Raw genomic sequence first — 20,565 nt, forward strand, 5'->3', positions numbered from 1 at the left:
TGTGGAAGTAGCATATGTGCAACTGCATCTTTAAACTTTTGTCAACTGCACTTCTAGTAAAAGCATGATTAATAACTTTTCCCAACATGCTTGTAGCTAGCACTGTCTCAATGTACTATTTTCATGGATTCTTAAGCTAACCAATTTAGCAGAAACTTCATTGTGGAATACTAGCAAGTGTACCATTGTTTCTTAGTTATGAACTGTTCGGTCTGAACATAAATGTAGTAGATCTTTTACTGACTATAGCTATCTTTGAAAACCTGTTGTAAGCCTGTGTGTGTAAGAGGGATTTACAAGAATCTTATATAGATTGGTTAAGTTTCTCTATGAATCTTTTTTCAAGCAGCTCAACATCAAAGCATTATGGCTTTCCTTTTTAAATATTACTAAACAAATAAAGCAATAGTAGTGATCTTTTTTCCATTTTCAGTCACCAAAAGGGGAACACTAATACACTTTTATATGCACTTCCTGTATTCTGTATCTTCCAGGAATTTTAATATTGTGGAAACTTATACACCTACTCTTATAGTACTTTAACTGAGTTGAGTGAGCGTGTATGTGTTTAAATATGGAAGCCAAGTACATTAATTAACAAAGTGATTTGTAGTTGGTGGTGAACTGTATGCAAATAGTATCATTTATTCTTAGGAACACTTCAAACAGCCCACCACTAGTGAAATGCCAGTCTGCTGAGTTTTTGGGGCAGTCAGCCCAAGAATCTAATTATATCCATCAGTTTTTCATTTTCAAATACATCTTTTAGCCCTTAGGTTTGGATGTCTATGTCATAGCCAACTCCTCTTCTTCAGCAGTTAAGATTTGACCCTGGTGCGGAGTACTGAGAATATTTGCAAGAAAATGAACTGGAGATAGTGCTTGTCCCATTTGGTTTTTTAATGCTTGTAATTTAACTCTGTCATTGCATATTTCTCTTTTTAAGATCTCACTCAGTTCCTTCAAAATTTCAGTATCATCATCAATGAAACAGCTATTTCCCTGCATTTTGTTCAAGGCTACAGAAATAGGCTTCAGGGTACTCAGCATGTGTTCAGCATTTCTCTTAAGCCCGATGTTGAGAACTTTAGCTGTGACAGTGCCATCTATTTTTTCACGATTTTGTTCACAAACTGTCATCAGATTCGGCCAGTCTTGATGTAGTGCTCAAAACAGTTCCATCGCACATCTTGTGGGAGAGTTAGCTTGGTTCCTCCCACTTTTTTCAGAGCAGCTGCTGAAAGTGGTTGTTAAAGAAGTATTTTGCAATTTCAACAACGTTAGCCTTTATTTTTGGAATACTGAAGTCTTTGGCTAGGAGGTGCAGCAAATGAGCACTGCAACCGTATGTTAGCTTCTAAATAATAAATGTTAGCTCTTCTAAATAATTTCTTCTCATCTTGGATACATTTGCAGCATTGTCTGTGACCAAGCTGCGTACTAGACATTTGAAATTTTTTCACAGTTTTGTTATAGCTTTTATATCTATTTGTAAATATTCGGCTGTGCATTTCCTGATGTATCAATTGTGTCTGTAAGGAAGACATTCCCTTCTTCTGTTGTCACACAAACACATACAACAGGATCATTGTGAACATTTTTCCACCCATCAAGACTCAGGTTAACAATTTCACCTCTAGACCTTTTGCACACTGCTCAGTTTCTCTTTCATACGCTTTATCCAGCAATTTGCCTGCAACATCTGCTCTGTTGGGTGGACTGTATCCTGGTCTTAATGACTGAAGTTTGGGTTCTCAATCATAGGGAAAGAGAGTTTGTTGCATAAGCAAACTGGGCAATTTTTTCATCAATTACCTCTTTTTGTAATCTGCTGGTTCTTATCACAAACTTATCTGTTTCAGTTGTTTCTGGATGATGGAGATGTTTTTTTGCAACAGGCCATATACTGAGGCTGTGACATACATGATGTGACTGAAATACTGTCATTGGCAGATAACTCTGAAACTATAGAAAATGATGGTGATCTTGAAGGTGGATAGTCTTCAGAATCCTGTATGCTGAGGATGGATTCTCCTAAACAAAAACAATGAGCCCGATAGCACCTTAAAGACTAACAAATTTATTGGGGCATGTCAAGGTTCCTTCACCACTCTGAACTCTAGGGTGCAGATGTGGGGACCTTCATGAAAGACCCCCTAAGCTTATGCTTACCAGCTTAGGTTAAAAACTTTTCCAAGGTACAAACTTTGCCTTGTCCTTGAACAGTACACTGCCACCACCAAGCGTTTTTAAACAAAGAACAGGGAAAGAGACCACTTGGAGACATCTTTCCCCCCCCTCCCCCCAAATCCCACCAAGTCCTACACCCCCTTTCCTGAGGAAGGCTTGATAATAATCCTCACCAATTTGTACAGGTGAACGCAGACCCAAACCCTTGGATCTTAAGAACAATGAAAAATCAATCTGGCTCTTAGAAGAAGAATTTTAATTAAAGAAAAGCTAGAAGAATCACCTCTGTAAAATCAGGATGGGAAATACCTTACAGGTTAATCAGATTTAAAACGTACAGAATCCCTCTAGGCAAAACTTTAAGTACCTAAACGTCACAAAAACAGGAATATACGTTCCATTCAGCACAGCTTATTTGACCAGCCATTAAACAAAAGGAAATCTAATGCATTTTGTAGCTAGATTACTTTCCAACTTAACAGGAGTTGGAAGGCTGCATTCCTGATCTGTTGCCGGAAAAAGCAACACACAGACAGCCAGAATCCTTTGTCCCCCCCCCCCCTCCAGATTTCAAAGTCTCTTGTCCCCTCATTGGTCATTTTGGGTCAGGTGCCAGCGAGGTTACCTTAGCTTCTTAACCCTTTACAGGTGAAAGGGTTTTGCCTCTGGCCAGAGGGATTTTATAGCACTGTATACAGAAAGGTGGTTACCCTTCCCTTTATATTTATGATGGGGCATAAGCTTTTGTGGGGAAAAAACCCATTTCAGATGCATGCAGTGAAAATTACAGATGCAGGCATTATTATATCAACACATAAAGAGAAGGGAGTTAACTTACAAGTGGAGAACCAGTGTTGACAGGGCCAATTCAATCAGGTTAGATATGGTCCACTCCCAATAATTGAGGAGGCGGTGTCAATACCAAGAGAGGGAAAGTTGCTTTTGTAGTGCAGTGGTCTCCAAAGTTTTTAGATCACGCACCCCCACAGTGCCGCTGAAGACGGGAGAGGGGAAGACCTGCCGCAGACATGCCACCGAAGACTGGAGAGGGGAAGACTTGCTGCAGGCGTGCCGCCGGAGGGGAAGGCCTGCTGCAGGCGTGCAGAGTTGCTGCCGAAGGAAAAAAATGGCGCAGTGCTGTCCGGCAGCACTCCTCCTGCCGTGCACTCCCCGGGATCCTCTGGCACACCCCCTCGGATGCGTACATCCCACTTTGGAGACCACTATTGTAGTGAACCAGGCACTCCCAGTCCCTATTCAAGTCCAAATTAATGGTGTTAAATTGGCAAATGAATTTTAATTCTGCAGTTTCTCTTTGAAGTCTGTTTTTGAAGGTTTTTTTGTTGAAGTATGGCTACTTTTAAGTCTTTTATAGAATGTCCAGGGAGATTGAAGTGTTCGCTCACTGGCTTGTGGATGTTACCATTCCTGATGTCTGATTTGTGTTTGTTTATTCTTGATATAATAATTCAATATAGTCCTTAATCCATTAACTATTGGAACTCATTTACAAAACTTTTCTTAAACATTACATGAATATATCTTCTCATACTATAGAATTAGAATTTATAATCCCTATTCCATGATGAGATCTTTGAGCTCTAAGATCAAGTGTAAGTAGTCTCTTGACTTATCCAAGGCTGTGATCAAGTGTCTTGATGTTTTTGGTCTTTTGGCCTCGAGATGAAAACCTTATCTGTGTCCCTTGGACCTTGAAGTGAAAAAATTATCTAAGTTTTATGTGTATCTTAATTAAAACTATCTTTAGGTAGTTTTTTTTCCTCAAAAAGCATTTTATCAAAAAAAATGCATTTTAAATAAAAAAAAAATCATTGATTTTTATCCACCCTGACAAGCAATTGAAAAAAAAAATTCTTTATCAAGAAATGTCTAGAAGCCTCTTGAATTAGCAGTCTGCCTTTGAAATCCTCAGTGACCTAAAAGAACTACAAAATTTTATAGACACAGTGAAGTCTCTGAAGTTATTTATTTAAAAATGGATAATTCCTCTTCAAGACACTCAAGCCAAATATGCATATTTTAGCATATAGGAATAGGATGGCTCGCATATAACTAGGCTTCAACAAACTAGCAAATGGATCAATTTATTTTTGCAGTCTTTAGCTGTAATTTAATTATAAAATGCTAGACACTTAGAAGCCAATTGTTATTCGTGAAAGGGCTCTAGAAGAGTAAATATGATTTTGAAACAAAATATGTGATTCCACTTTAAAGGTAGAAATGACTATAATATATTTTAACCTCTCTTCAATGTTATAGTTGGTTGACTTAGTGGAAGAAGTGAGTCTCTCAGAAGAAGAGTGGGAATAGGCCTTATGTTCTTCTTGGGTGACTTCCAGGCATAGAGAGCTGCAAGAAACAAAGCACTATTGAAATAGTGGAGTAGAAAAGGGATTTGTTTTTACTAACAAACTTTGTAGCTGTGGTGGAGGCTATAGTGGACACAGGACTTGGATATATTTAACCACTAATCTCTGAACAATAGGCTCTTTGGTTTAAACTTAGAGCATCATGCTGCGTAGTCTTGCATCTCTTCCTTGAATGTCCTACCACCACATCTGGGTTGACTTTGTCATCATGGTGTCATCCATGCTTATAGATTACTTATTTGTTTTTTTTCTTCCATTCTATCTGGATCCTCGCTAAATAGTGTATTTTCCTCAATAACGTTTCCAAAATTTTGCCTTTTCTTCTTTTCTCCTTACCACACTACTACACACTTTGGTAATTTCTCATGTCCTCCACCACCGCTTACTTTTTAGCATCACTGTTATCTAATTTATCCAAAATGCTGATATAGAGATAATCATATACCACTCTAACCATGTCCCTTCCTAGTCCTGCCCCAGTTTTTATTCCTTCATTGACCTCTACATAGAGTTCTGACCATTCCACAACTCTACTCCTGCCTACATACTGTTCTTGTCTTTGGTCATTTAAGAATTTTCCCTGTGGTCCTTTGGAGTACAGCCCTACAAGAGAGAGATTTTATGGGAAGGTCTGGATAATTCCACTTCAGTGTAATTTTGAATGAGAATCCAGAGCATGGTAGGGTCCTGATGCCCTTTCATTGCTACCTCTTAAATGTTGGCTTCACCTCTCTGGAATAGTGCAAGGATTGTATATTCTAGTGCTCTCTACTTTCTCTTCTTTGATACTCTTAGCCAGTCAGCTTGTCAGTGGCTTCTGTTCAGGTGTCCCTTATTGTTTCCATCCAAAGCCCTGTTATACCTTCTGGTTTCCTTTATGTTACCAGGCATATCCTAGTGGACAACCAGATTTGTGGGAGAGTATAGTGTACTGCATTGTGGTAAAAACACCTCTATCTTGTCTCCGTTAGGATTTTATAGAATTACTTTCTCAATGTAAATATATACTACTTAGCAATCAAGACATAGCTTTAAAGAAAATCTTTGCTGTTGGAGTAGATGGGCTACTCTTAATCAGTCAATTCATACTTGTGAGGTGTAAATTTGTTCATTGAACAAAAAATTCACTAGAGAAAGGCTATAAGAATAAATTGATCAGAAAAATTACCCTGTTCATTACTGTCACCATCTTTATCTAAAATCTGTCATGTATACTGGGTGTAAATCCTGCTGAGTGCTCCTATTGGCAAGCAGAATTTAATATATTCAAAAAGTACAGAACTAGGCATTCAGACTAAATATATTCTGGAATATGAAAATTTTATCTTTCAGGAAGAGTGCTCTTTGCAACATACTATACCATTTAAAGTATGTAGAAAGGTGACTATTTGAGAGTAGTCATTCATAAGATAGAAGTTCATCAAAGATGTTTGAAAACACCGCAGTTTATATTTAGTTTGAACTATACACCCTGAATATAAATGAATACTGTGAACCCCCAAACTCTCTAAATGTGGTTTCCTTATTATACATACCATCCTTTGTCAGTGGTGGCTTTCTACTAATTTTAAGAACTGAGAGAAAGGTGACGAAAGAAAGTTATTAGCCATATCCCCAAACAATAAGTGAAACGTTTTTGACCTGTGGCATCTCCTAAGCAAAAGAAAAAAGTAAACAGGACTTCCCTTAAGATCCTGCAGACTTGACAAGACTGATGATTGGTTTTAATCTTTCATTTTAGCTGCCTCTGCCTTGCAGGAGAGAGTTCTCCTTGTGCTTGTTAATAGGCAGTGATGCAGATCATACTGCAAAGCAAAATCATCAGTCAAGTATTCAAGATAGAGAAAGTTGTAATTTACACATACTTTCAACCCAGACCTACTGTTTAAGTGTTCTGCTTCTCTGTTCTGCATCTCGTTTAGCATGCCATTATACAATAGTTCTGTAAAATAAAAGTAGCTAGAGCTTGTTTATCTTCATGTAAATAGCCTAACCCAACTGATTCTTAAAGGGAAAGCTTTTAAAAGACATATAAAGCTTGCCATTGTTAATGGGGCCAAAATATGAAAAGCTTTATAAATGGTATAGGGATTGTTTTAGTTGACCAACTAAATTTCTGAATTATAATTGGGCCAAATTCTGCTCTGTTACACTAGAGTTGCACAGTTGGTTTCACTGGTGATGCTCCCAGTCTACATCAGTGTAACTTCAAAATTTTGGCCCCTATCTCCTATTCATTCTTACGACCTGTTGGCTCTGGTTTCTTTGTTTTGTTCAGTGCTTACCAGGACATACTTTGCGGTCTCAGACTGCCTGTGTTCAGGGTGTAGTTGATTATCAGGGTTCTCAAAGTGTGGAGTATCTATTGCTTGTTATAGTGCTGTAGTGTAGCGATGTTGTAGTGCTGTTCCATTTCTAGATCATGGCACACTAACATCATTTTCACAAGTCAAAAAATGAATAAACATTTTGACCCTGAACTAGTACAAAAGGATTCGAGGATTTTTGTTTTCGCTTATATGCTTATTCCATTTGGGAAGTAACACTTGGGTTCTCTCTGCTGGTTGACTCATTCGTTTTTCATTTTTGAAATGGTACTGATCTCCTATTTTCAGTGCTCAGTTAATTTGTCACATACATAGAAGAGGATTGACTCTACTGGCCATAAAATATGCTTTACTGCCAATACATTCAAACACTTCTGATTAACTTTTATTGGGGACATTTTATTAAATTTGATGTGTGTGAATACTATGCTGCTGCTTTGGATACCATATAGTTATTCAACTGTTATCTGAGAGCAGGGTAGTGGTTGTTTTTTGTCCCTGGCCTGAATGTCGAGCATTTTTGGGAACCTGGCAAATCATATCATTTTGGTGTTTTTTTAAAAAGAAAAGGAGTACTTGTGGCACCTTAGACTAACAAATTTATTTGAGCATAAACTTTCGTGAGCCACAGTTCACTTCATCGGATGCATTCAGTGGAAAATAAAGTGGGGAGATTTGTATACATAGAGAACATGAAGCAATGGGTGTTACCATACACACTGTAAGGAGAGTGATCACTTAAGATGAGCTATTACCAGCAGGAAAGTGGGGGGAGGGGCAGAGGAAGAAAACCTTTTGTAGTGATAATCAAGATGGGCCCTTTCCAACACTTGTCAAGAACGTCTGAGGAACAGTGGGGGGTGGGGGAAATAGTTTTACTTTGTGTAATGACCCATTCACTCCCAGTCTCTATTCAAGCCTAAGTTAATTGTATCCAGTTTGCAAATTAATTCCAATTCAGCAGTCTCTCGTTGGAGTCTGTTTTTGAAGTGTTTTTGTTGAAGAATAGCCACTCTTAGGTCTGTAATCGAGTGACCAGAGAGATTGAAGTGTTCTCCAACTGTTTTTTTGAATGTTATAATTCTTGACATCTGATTTGTGTCCATTTATTCTTTTACGTAGAGACTGTCCAGTTTGATCCATGTACATGGCAGAGTGGCATTGCTGGCACATGATGGCATATATCACATTGGTGGATGCGCAGGTGAACGAGCCTCGGATGGTGTGGCTGATGTAATTAGGCCCTATGATGGTATCCTCTGTATAGATATGTGGACAGAGTTGGCAACCAGCTTTGTTTCAAGGATAGGTTCCTGGGTTAGTGGTTCTGTTGTGTGGTGTGTGGTTGCTGGTGAGTATCTGCTTGAGGTTGGGGGGCTGTCTGTAAGCAAGGACTGGCCTGTCTCCCAAGATCTGTGAGAGTGATGGGTCATCCTTCAGGATAGGTTGTAGATCCTTGATGATGCGTTGAAGAGGTTTTAGTTGAGGGCTGAAGGTGATGGCTAGTGGCGTTCTGTTATTTTCCTTGTTGGGCCTGTCCAGTAGTAGGTGACTTCTGGGTACTCTTCTGGCTCTGTCAATCTGTTTCTTCACTTCAGCAGGTGGATATTGTAGTTGTAAGAATGCTTGATAGAGATCTTGTAGGTGTTTGTCTCTGTCTGAGGGGTTGGAGCAAATGCAGTTCTATCGTAGAGCTTGGCTGTAGACAATGGATTGTGTGGTGTGATCTGGATGAAAGGTGGAGGCATGTAGGTAGGAATAGCGGTCAGTAGGTTTCCGATATAGGGTGGTATTTATGTGACCATCGCTTATTAGCACTGTAGTGTCCAGGAAGTGGATCTCTTGTGTGCACTGGTCCAGGCTGAGGTCGATGGTGGGATGGAAATTGTTGAAATCATGGTGGAATTCCTCAAGGGCTTCTTTTCCATGGGTCCAAAGGATGAAGATGTCATCAATGTAGCGCAAGTAGAGTAGGGGCATTAGGGAACGAGAGCTGAGGAAGCGTTGTTCTAAGTCAGCCATAAAAACGTTGGCATACTGTGGGGCCATGCTGGTACCCATCGCAGTGCCGCTGATTTGAAGGTATATATTGTCCCCAAATGTGACATAGTTATGGGTGAGGACAAAGTCACAAAGTTCAGCCACCAGGTTAGCCGTGACATTATTGGGGATACTGTTCCTGACGGTTTGTAGTCCATCTTTGTGTGAAATGTTGGTGTAGAGGACTTCTACATCCATAGTGGCCAGGATGGTGTTTTCAGGAAGACTCCAAGGAGAGACTGCTGAATTGGAATTAATTTGCGAACTGGATACAATTAGCTTAGGCTTGAATAGAGACTGGGAGTGGATGGGTCATTACACAAAAACTTTTCCCCATGTTATTCTTTCCCCCCACCCCACCCTCCCGTTCCTCAGACGTTCTTGTCAACTGCTGGAAATGGCCCATCTTGATTATCACTACAAAAGGTTTTCTTCCTCTCTCCCCTCCGCCCCCTTCCTGCAGGTAATAGCTCATCTTAAGTGATCACTCTCCTTACAGTGTGTATGGTAACACCCATTGTTTCTGTGTGTATATAAATCTCCCCACTGTATTTTCCACTGAATGCATCTGATGAAGTGAGCTGTAGCTCACGAAAGCTTATGCTCAAATAAATGTGTTAGTCTCTAAGGTGCCACAAGTACTCCTTTTCTTTTTGTGAATACAGGCTAACACGGCTGCTACTCTGAAACGTGTTTTTTTAAGTTAGGATCATGCCTAGCTGCAGTATCATGGCTAGATAGCAGGGGTTAGATTTATAGCGCACAAGTGCCTTTCTGCACATTTTAAAAATGTGTATTAAAGCTAAAGACTGATTTTAAAAAAAATACAATTTTCATGATAGCATTCCTGTTTTATGGGATGATTTGAAGGTCAAATTTATTTGCTGTGCTCCAATTTTCAGAAGATGTACACCATGACCAAGCCCAGAAAAACGAATCCCTAGTATGTAGTTATACTGTCTTCACAGAAAACTTTAATACCCAATTGACTGAATGTGAAAGGTATGTTTGTTGTTTCACTTCACATTGGGCTGGAAAGGAACTTTGAGTATTAATGACTCAGCCCTGGAGGAATTTTCTTTACTGAATTAGCTAGTTTTGATGCTAATTAATTAATTAAATTTTATTCCCAAGCAGAGTAAGGAAACGGACACACAGTGACTCTCATATTTATGTGAAGATCAAATTTGTTGTTCTAAATTTTTAATAATAAAACCTTTTGGGGTTTATTGGGAATATTCGCTAGTACACAGTGGAAGTCAACCATTCATAATTTTACTAATAGGACCAATTTTTGTACTGGAATATAAAAATGAATACAAATTCAGGGTTTGGAACAATGGGAGGGCTTGAAGTAAATATCAGTCATGTTAAGCAGTTACTTGACAACAGAAAGAGCACAAGTGTACAAGCTGATGTATGGTAGAATTTTGCCATCAGCTTTACTGCCCCATGGGACTTACACTATAGGGCCAACTGTAGGATGGAATTTAAATATGAAAATGTACTGGTGGGTTTTGTTTATCTGAACTGTGTCCTGGAAAAGGTTATTTTTAAGGTGTGTTTTTTTGGAGAAAGCTTTGTAAGTATTAATTTACAGTGTATTCCATATGTTTGTAACGGTTTGTAAGTAGACAAAGCATGGGGTGGGCATAGAGTAGAGAGTGGTGCTTTGAGGAGCACAGGGAGAGACGACATATATAAATTATGAGGGAGCATTATTATGGTGTTCCTACAAGGTAAAGAGGCAAAACTTGTACTGCGGGCTAATATGGGGAAGCTAGAATAGAGAATCAATCCAGGTTGAGAGGTCAGAGTGGCCACAGGTGGGAACAAGAGGAATGCCCTCAGTACTACACTTGTGTGCTGAGAGAATGCATTTACTTGGGTGAGAGTCTTAACTGGGGTCATCAGAAGGGAGCTAATAATGGAAATGGAGGTGGAAAAGCAAACTATTAGTCTCTTACTGCTTGAGGGTCCTTTCTAATTTCATAACTTTTCCTGGTTTTCCTTTAATCTTGTCAATATTTTTTTTTCAATATTGAAAAAATCTGAACCTTTATAACTCTTGAAAATGGAAATATTTGACCAGAACAAAAATAATGGTATTTAGAGTGAATCGATAGGCCACTTATTAAGTAACTATTTCAACTCTAACTCAGGCCCAATAGACTTGCAAGGTGTTGACATGTGAAGCATGAGAAACGAGTGCAATTCTTTAGAATAAACAGCTTTAGTTAGCAACTTGCTTAACTAGACAGTGTGTTTAGGAGGGACGTTGTCGTAAGACTTTTTTCTATAAGCAAATTTAGAATTGCATGTGTTGCATTTTTGTTGGTTTTCCTGTGACACTCAGTGTAGTAGCTGAGCACCTCACAAAAATAAGTTAATTTACCCTTAGGTTGGACATTTGTGTGTAAATCATCAGAAATGGGTGTATTTTATTGTCCTGTCACGTCCAACATAAATTTCAATTTTTCATTCATTTAAAGTAACCTCAGAATTCAGGTGGCTGCTATAGAATATCTTATAGGTTCAAATAGGCTCCCTTTTAGAAGTTCAGGATGAGCGTTCCATGTAAATGGTTTTCTGTGATTATGCTTTCCTTTATTCATCCATTCCAGTCGAGTCCCCACACTTTAACCCATTGGCTATGGTTCCCGTTAATCTACCACTTCGAGAAAGATGCAGGAAATTGTTACTATCATGCAAGATTTTTTTTCTTAACGTTGGCCATTAACTCAGTAGTTATTACCATGCAGTATTGAGGTATGTTCAAAAATCAATTATCTTCTGATTTTTTTGTTTTGATCCTTCCCAGTTTTCCCTAATGTTCTTTTAAATTTTCCCTAAGCAGGATAAAGTATTTCAGGAATAATGATACCTGGTTTTGTACTGTTTGCAGAACTTAAAATTGGTGCAAGAATTGGATCCATTATAGCTAGATGGATCACCTCTGACATGTCATATACAGTGGAAGACATCTTTGTTTCTGCTCAACAAGAGTATAGTATCTTACATAAAAAGCAATTGTTTCCACAAAATATTGTCACTCCAACAGACATCCCTTTAATGACAGTCCGATGAATGTGTCTGAAGTGGCATGGAGTGATGATTCATGTGGCTTTTGAGTGCAGAGTGCTTAGTACAGTTCTCAAGTTTTAGCATGTTTGATGAAATCTGGTCTTAGGACATAGATACTTCCGATACTTCATTTGAATAATTTGCATGTATGTAACCCTTTAAGGTTTTGATGGGGATATTTAATTTTCTTGTGTTATTGTCTTGTAAAAGCAAAAATAACTGGGGAATGAGGCTTGAGCTGCTGAGTTCATGGAAGCATCTATTCTGACTCTTGATTGGTCAGTTTGTGGATTTGGTAGGAATGTAAGCAAAAGCCCAGCTGTCCAGTTTGTTTGATATAGTAGGGACAAAACAGTTTACAGGTGAAGACCAATTAAATTGCAATACTAGGACCAGATGGCATTCTTCAAAAGTTAAAAAGGAACACAAGAAGAAGTAGCTAATCTGCTACAAAATTTGTATTTTATTACTGAAAACAGCCAGAGCTGCTATGCCAGAGCGCTGGAAGATTGTTGCCAGTATTGTAACCTCCTTGAGAAAATGTGTTAAAGGTGATTCCAGGAAAAATAAACCACTGATCCTTCCTTCAGTACAAGAAAAGATCAGAGAGAAAATAATTAAAGAGACTGTGACAATAGATCAATCGGAATATGTTGAATGGGGATACACCATAACTGCACTTTTAAGAGAAGGTTATGTCTCCAACCTGTTAAAATCTCTGGAAAAAAAATTACAAACAAAATGCCTAAATGTGGGTATAATTTAAGATTTTCAAAGATTGTATAAAAAGTCCTTCACAAAAGACTATATATGAAAATTAGTACTCCCTTGATTCCCTGTAGCAAACCTTAAAGAATTTTAAAAACTGGTTGAGATCAATGTGGATAAACATAAATGAATTAAAATCTGATTGTTTTGATTTTATTTAAATTATAAGACATATTTTTCTTTTTAAAAATAAGCCATGTTTAAAATGAAATCTGAGTTTAATAGAAGATACGTTAAAGCCCAAATTCATTTTCTCTTACAGCATTTAAATAAAAAATAAATATGCTGAATCCATAATCCTCTATCAAAAACTTAGTCTAAGACTCTGTTTCTATATAAAGAAAGAATCGAGGAAAACCATCTCTTTTAGGTCGAGCTTCATAAATATATTAAGGGCTTGCTTGTTTAATAAAAATATTTATATGCTGTTTTGTGTGTTTAATTAAATTCCAGTTACTATCGTAATGCAACAGCTTGCACAAATCATAAGCAAAAAGTTCATTTATCTAGTCAATAAATATATCATTTACTGTTTTCTAATATACTAAAATCTTCAATTAATAAGCATCTGAAAATATTAAATTCTATAATTGCTTAAATGTATATAGTTATACTGTACCATCCTAGGTAGTAAACAGATGTATCAAATCTAGCGTAAAGGCTCTATTTCATTGTAAATCCACATGCTTTAATGTGTATATAACCAATGAGAACGCATCTTTCTTTAGAAAATAAAATAGTACAAATGGAAAAGTTGAATAAAATGGATCATTCAAATCAAGGCTTTCCATTTGGTGATTTAAATCACTGTTCAAATGGCTGATTTAAATTGCCTTAATTTAAATCAATACACCCCGGTTGAGGTAACAATCAATGGGAGTTAGGTGCCATGGAGCTTTTGAAAATACTACCAGATGCCTATTTGCATCTTTGGGTGCCTAAACACCTTTGGAAATCTGCCCTGAGTGCCTAGAGAAATGAGCTAAAAGCAACTGTTGTGACCTTATTGATACAAATACTTTAGGACTAGGTCAGATTGCAAGGAAATGCTGAGGGACCTCACAAAATGAGGAAAATGGGTAACATATGGCAGATGAAATTTCATTTTAAGGTTAATTCCCATAGGAAGTAATAATACAAACTACTTGTCCATACTGGGTTCTGAATTGGCTGTAACCTATGAAAGGGGGTGGGAGGAGATTAAAGACAGCTGCTCAACATACTAAAACAGGTGAAAAATGTGAATTGAGTGTTATGCTTCATAGGATAAAGAATAATATGGATACATTATATAATACTGTTATTGAAATTGATAGTACATATGTTGAATAGTGCAATCATTTTGTCCAACAGAGAAAAAGTTAGGAGGAGAGCGATGAAAATATTTGAGGCCTAGTTGGAGTTTGGAAGGGAGAAAATAAGATGAGATACAATGTGATATAATGTGTGGTATAAAGAAGGGCAGTTGGATTCTCAGTTTACCCTAATCTAACAGTTCTCAAATTCTGGTGTGGAGACTCATTCTGTGTAGGAGTACACTATTCATCTATATTTATTCAAGTAACCAAGTGTTTTAATTGATAAACAAATGCTAACTCATGCTAACTTTTTAGACATCTAAAGGCATCCATGTTTTAAAAACTTATCCTCTTTGGAAATTCGGAAGCTCCTTTTCAATAAGTTGATTAAATAAATCCTGTAGCATGTAAGTTAGGTTCATTAAGGTTTTCCCCCATTTTCCTTTCCATTTTAAAAATTTTAGTAAATATAATTTCTTGTTAACTATAACTTTGTTTGAGAGTTCATTACCAAGTGCTTCTCTTTCTAGTAGATACATTTTTTTGCGTGTGTGTAGTTTTATTTGGTAAATGAAATGTTTAATGATGGGATGTTGAAAAAGATTTGTTAGGTTTAAGTCAGTTTCTTGTGAGTACTATCACTGATAAAAGTCCTGGTAGTCTTGAGAATCCTTCTAAGGAGCAAATTACAACTCTTGTTAGAGCGCAGATTGCCAAAAGATCAGACAGACAATCTTCTGTTTAGACTTAATACTACAGCAGTTTCAGAAGCAATTGAAGGCTGTTGTGGGGACATCTTGTGGTATGTAGTGTTTAAATTTAATGTGCTCTTGCAACTGTCTCTTGGTTGTTTTAAAAGAGCTCTCATTTACACCTCACTCAAGGCAAGTATTAAGTAGGCAATAGAAGGGTTTATATCATGGGGTGGAAAGAATTGTGCGTTGATTGGTATGGGTATTTTCAACAAGAATAAATTGTAGTTTATAAAATTAAATATAATGTGGGTGCCATCCTCTCTTTAATGTTTGTTAGGGCCAAGTTCAGAGAGCGGACTTGTACAAAAACAGAATAAACTACTTTGGTTATTTTCTAAAGAAAGTACCATTCTTGGTTGATATAACCAATAAAACATGAAATAAAGACTTTACATTAGATTTGGTACATCTTTGCCCTACCTGGGAGCGTACATTTATAACTATATACATTTATTTAAGCAATTACATTGCTTAATATTGTCATTCTTATTAACTGTACATTTTTAGTATGTTAGAAAATAGTGAGTGATCTATTGCATGTTTACTAGATAATAACTTTTTATTCATGATTTGTGTCAAGCTGCATTAGGATAACTAGCATTTAAACACCCAAAACAGCATATAACATTTATTTTTATTAAACAAGCAACCTTAAATGTTTTGGATACATGAACTTCTCTTGTCAAAACATGTTTCACATTTACAACTAAATTATTTATTCAAGGAACAGGGGCATTAACTGTAGTCAGTGAATTAAACTGATTATTTCAGGTTAACCTGGGAAAATGTTCAAATATGCCTAAGTGATAGTAACTGGAGCTTAAATTCCTACTTGCCGAAGTCTCGTGAAAATGAGACCACAATCTAAGTTATGTAGACTGTCCTTCAGACTTTTAAAACTAATACATTTCGTTCCCCCTTTCTCATTTTTAGTCATAGACTTGGAGAGAGACAAGTTTTTAACTCCCAATTGATTTCTGAACTTTGAATGAATTAGTCCAAATGAAGAAAATATTCTTTCAGTGCCTATAGAAAAGGCAACTGCTTTAAAAGTTGGTTTAGCCTTTCGACAAACTCTGGTTCCAGCTGCTTAGCTAATGACTTAAATCAGTTCAGTGGTCTGATTTTTTTAAAGCATCAGCAAATTTGTACTGTCTGAATGGTTCTTCTCCAGTCCTGAAATGTATGACGTTCAGCATGATTGAGGAGTAATTATTAGATGCCCATGTCCAAGCCATGCAGGTCAGTGGACTATACTGTAGTGATGTAAATAAATATTTACTTAGCAATGCTAGTTTTTGAGAGTCCTGAATTCTCCACTGCTGCCCTCAGGCTTGTCAGTTAAACCCATATTTTCATAAGTGGCCTGTAATTTGGATACCTCCATTATGTGATGCCTGTTGTCAGTAGCTACCAGTGTGGTGCTCTTCTCTTGTTCAATGATGATAACAGTCGGCTGCGTGAATGTTCCCTCTGTGTGCTGCCCCAGCTCTGCGCAGATCGCTGATACAGCAGACCCCGAGAGAACCCCCAAAGACCACAGACTCTAGTAAGGTACAAAGGCACCCGTCCAGGTTTATTGTCAAACGAAGCACAGTATAGTTTCCTATAGACTCTACAGGGCATATAGAGGGGAGGGATAGCTCAGTGGTTTGAGCATTGGCCTGCTAAACCCAGGATTGTGAGTTCAATCCTTGAGGGGACCATTTAGGGATCGGGGCAAAAAATGCAGATTGGTCCTGCTTTGAGCAGGGGGTTGGACTAGATGACTTCTTGAGGTCCCTTCCAACCCTGATATTCTATGATTCTATGTCATAACAGCAGCATCTTCTTCAGCAGTTAGGTATCTACCCTAATACTTTGGGTTGACAATATTAGCAAGAAAATGAGGTAGAGTAAGTGATTGATCCATCCAGTTCTTTACTGTATGAAATTCAATTTTGTTATGTATTTCTTCATTGTTTTTTTAAGTTCTTTCCAAATTTCACCTGCATCACCAATACAGCAGTGATTTTTCTGCAGTTTGTCCAAGGCTATGGAAATAGGTTTCTCTATACAGAGCATATCCTCTACATTTCTCGTTAGTCTGATGTTGGCTTTGGTTGGGGTAGCTCTATCTGTTTTGTCATTAATTTCTTCATAAATGGTTATCAGATTAGGACAGTTCTTAATAAATAGCTCAAAACAGTGAAACATTGAATTCCCTCATACATCTTGGGGGAGAATTAGTTTTGGATCTCTGTGCTCTCTTCAGTGAAGCTGAACAAAGTGGTTGTTACAGAAGTATTTTGCAATGACAATATTTTCTTTTATTCCTGTAGTTTTATGTAAAGTGTTTCTCTGAAAGGTGTATCAGATCAACACCTCACTCATATAAGTTTCAGGTTCCCTTCATTGTCCTCTTCTAAATTTCTTCTCATCTTTGCTAGATTTTCAGCACCGTCTGTGGCAAAGTATACACCTGAATTAGTTCATAGTTTGTTAATGCTTTTACTGCTCCTTCTTTTAAGAATTCTGCTGTATGGGCGTTTCCTGAAGTATCAGTTGTTTCCATAAGATAGACAACTCCACCTTCTGTTGTCAAACAAGCACATATTACTGGATCATTGTGTACGTTACTCCACCCGTCAAGATTCTCAATAACAAATTTCCCATCAATGTTTTTTGCACACTGTTCCATGTCCTCATATACTGTATTCAGCAACCTTCCAGCAATGTCTGCTCCACCACGTAGAGTATAGTCTAGTTGTAATGATTGAACCATGTCAGTTAAAAGTTTGTTTTGAACAAGACAAAAAGGGAGAATTTGTTGCATACATGAGCCAAGCAATCTTTTCATCTGTAGAGTCTTGCTGGAGTTGGCTGGTCCTGATTTATGAACTCATCCACACTGGATGATAGAGTCTTAAATACAGGTAATTTACATGTTTAGTTGTAGCACTGCTGTTTGCTGCCAGCAGATGACTCCAAAATTGTAGACATTTCAGATGGTGGACACTCTTATAACCTCTTATGTCTAAGTGGGACCCTGAAACAAAATGTGTACTTTAAAAAGAAAAAAAAAAGTTACTCACTTACCAAGCATGAGTGCACTTCTTTAAAAAAAAAAAAAAAAAAAAAAAAAGATTAATGGGATGTCTCCTACTGCAGCTGTTTAAACCACTGTTTAAATTATATAAATTGTTCTAAATTCAATTTTATAAGGAAAACAGTATTTTTAAGGATTATCTAAATCAATTAAAATCTTTATCTCCAGCAATATACCAAACTGCTTAAATTTTTTTAATGTTAAAATTCATAAATGCCTAATAAAACTTTACTTTTAAACAGGAAATGTTCACCATGAATATTTAATTATAATAATAAAAAAAAAGTCCAGCAGTAACAGTTAAAATATAATTGATAACTACTCCCACAACAAACTAACATAGTAATTATATTTTGAACGCACACATTTTGAAATTCATAAATCTATCCAAAACACAGATGTATGACAGTAATCCAAGTTATAATTTAGCAGCATAGTAAGGCCTGATAGGCAGTCCATAGAACGGTGCAAAAATAAGTTTACTAGCCAGTTGATCCAGATTGTTCAGGCATGTCCCCATTATCATCTTCAAAGTCACTGCCTTTTGAGGAGCAATTTTCATAATGTTGTTTCATTCTGATGGCCTTGCATCTGTTCATTCCACTGTTTACATTTGATTCCTTTTTTACCCAGAGGTACAGGAATTTCTTAAAATATTCCAAAATAGGGTCTTGTTTATAACCTGCAGCCAGGACAATTTTTTTTCTCCACTTTCCAGGTGTTGAAATTCACAATAGAGGCAGCACTCTGAAGAAGATTGTCCCTTCTTCCCATAGTATTGTGCTTTAACATAAGTGTTGTTCCTTTCTGGGAGCAGACTCTGCTCCTCCTCCTAGTTACATAACTCTCCCAGCGCACTAACTCCCCCAGAAAAAAAAAAAGAACTAAAAACATTCAAGACTTCTGCTCATGTAACCCACATGCTTTTTTGCACTGCAGTATTTTATATGTTTAATAAATAAAAGAGACGGAGGCAGTTGAGAAATGGGTTTCTGTTTGTTTGTATCTCTGGTTGTGTACATATGCAAGGAGACAGAGCAGGGCTATTTACCTGAAGTGCTCAGAACCATCCAGAAGCAAGGACTGGTAGTTACTGGGCAGACAGTGTTTTCCCGTTAGTTAAGTTTTCATGGTGGATGGAGTCATAAATATTCATAATTTGAGAACGGAGCCAAACAGAGCTCAGGTAGAGAGATGGTATAAAATAAGAGCACACATCCAGGCATGCTCAGTGGATGATCTTGATGAGATACATGATGGTGTCTCCTGGAGTCAGAGCTAGGTCCTAACGTTTGTGATGACTTTGCCAATCTCTTGCACCAAGTAGCACAGCCCCCAGGTCCATCACAGGAACAAGCCCTTAATATAGTACATGACCTTTTGTGCCATATTTATAAAGCTTGACCTCAAATGTTAGATTTTCCCCCGATTCTTTCTCTATATAGAATAGCAACCTTGAACTCAAAGTTTCCGATAGATGCTCAATCGGGGATTCAGCACATTTATTTTTTATTTAAATGTTTTAAGACATAAGTAGTTTAGGACTTAACATATTTTGTATTAAATTCAGATTTCTTTTAAACAGTTTTATTTTTAAAAAATAACTCAATTTAAATAACAAAAATCTGATTTAAATAAGAAAATTACGCTTTTGATTTTTATTTAAAAGAATCAGATTTTTATCTTCTATTGGAGATGATTAAAACATGTATTGAATCAGAGTCCCAAACTGGTTTGTTGTTGCTGGTCACATGGCTCTGGCTCTTCTTGTTTCCACCTATAATTAAATACAGGTAAAATCATATTACTTTCCAGAAGAGGTGATCTGCAGTTTTAAGAGTGGGAGGGGTAGTGATCCATAACAGTCTCTTTATTAATATGTTTCAGAGTAGCAGCCGTGTTAGTCTGTATTCGCAAAAAGAAAAGGAGTACTTGTGGCACCTTAGAGACTAACAAATTTATTAGAGCACAAGCTTTCGTGAGTGAGCTGTAGCTCACGAAAGCTTATGCTCTAATAAATTTGTTAGTCTCTAAGGTGCCACAAGTACTCCTTTTCTTTTTATTAATATGTGGTCTTCTACACTGTGGAAAATTTCAAGAATTCCTGTATTAAATGTTAAACATTTTAATCGTATCCAATAGTACTAAACAACTTGTACTCTGAATAACAGACTTGTGTGTAAGTATAATGTCTTGATCCTAAGTCTGACTCACCAATTGCCCAGCAGAGTATTTATTCCCTACTTTTGTTTTTGTGCTGGGTTTGATGTTACAATTGTTTAGTGATTGTGCTCTGTTTCTACTGTCAGTAATGTTCCTACCATTTATAACACTGTGTAAAATCCAGTGTCTCTTTCATCAGTGCTAATGGAAGTGGATGAGAGTATGAGGTGATGGAAACATTTTATTTCCTAAACACTTTTGTTTGCCGTTGATTTCAGTTACTCCAGAGGAAACTGATCTTTCACAGCTGTTGCAAAATGCAACTGGTTTTTTTCCCCTGCTGTGCAGATATCTGCCTATTTCTAAACTCTTGATGGCACAATAGGGCCTTTTAAAAATGTCACAAATGCAAAGTAATGTGTGTAGGTATTAAGCATAAGCATTGTTCTATAGTTTATGGCA

General features: G+C 37.1%; 1 protein-coding gene and 1 long non-coding RNA gene across 3 annotated transcripts in view; both read left to right on the forward strand.

Annotated features, from left to right (window-relative positions):
- The window catches only part of EIF3H (eukaryotic translation initiation factor 3 subunit H), a 131,633-nt gene that overhangs the window by 62,092 nt on the left and 48,976 nt on the right, over positions 1 to 20,565 (forward strand). The window lies entirely within an intron of this gene.
- On the forward strand, positions 1,376 to 19,816 carry LOC122458607. The gene is made up of 3 exons (XR_006278678.1): positions 1,376 to 1,464; positions 8,506 to 8,508; positions 17,330 to 19,816. It is a non-coding gene; the product is annotated as an uncharacterized LOC122458607 (long non-coding RNA).

Source organism: Dermochelys coriacea, chromosome 2, assembly GCF_009764565.3.
Source record: "Dermochelys coriacea isolate rDerCor1 chromosome 2, rDerCor1.pri.v4, whole genome shotgun sequence".
NCBI lineage: Eukaryota > Metazoa > Chordata > Testudines > Dermochelyidae > Dermochelys > Dermochelys coriacea.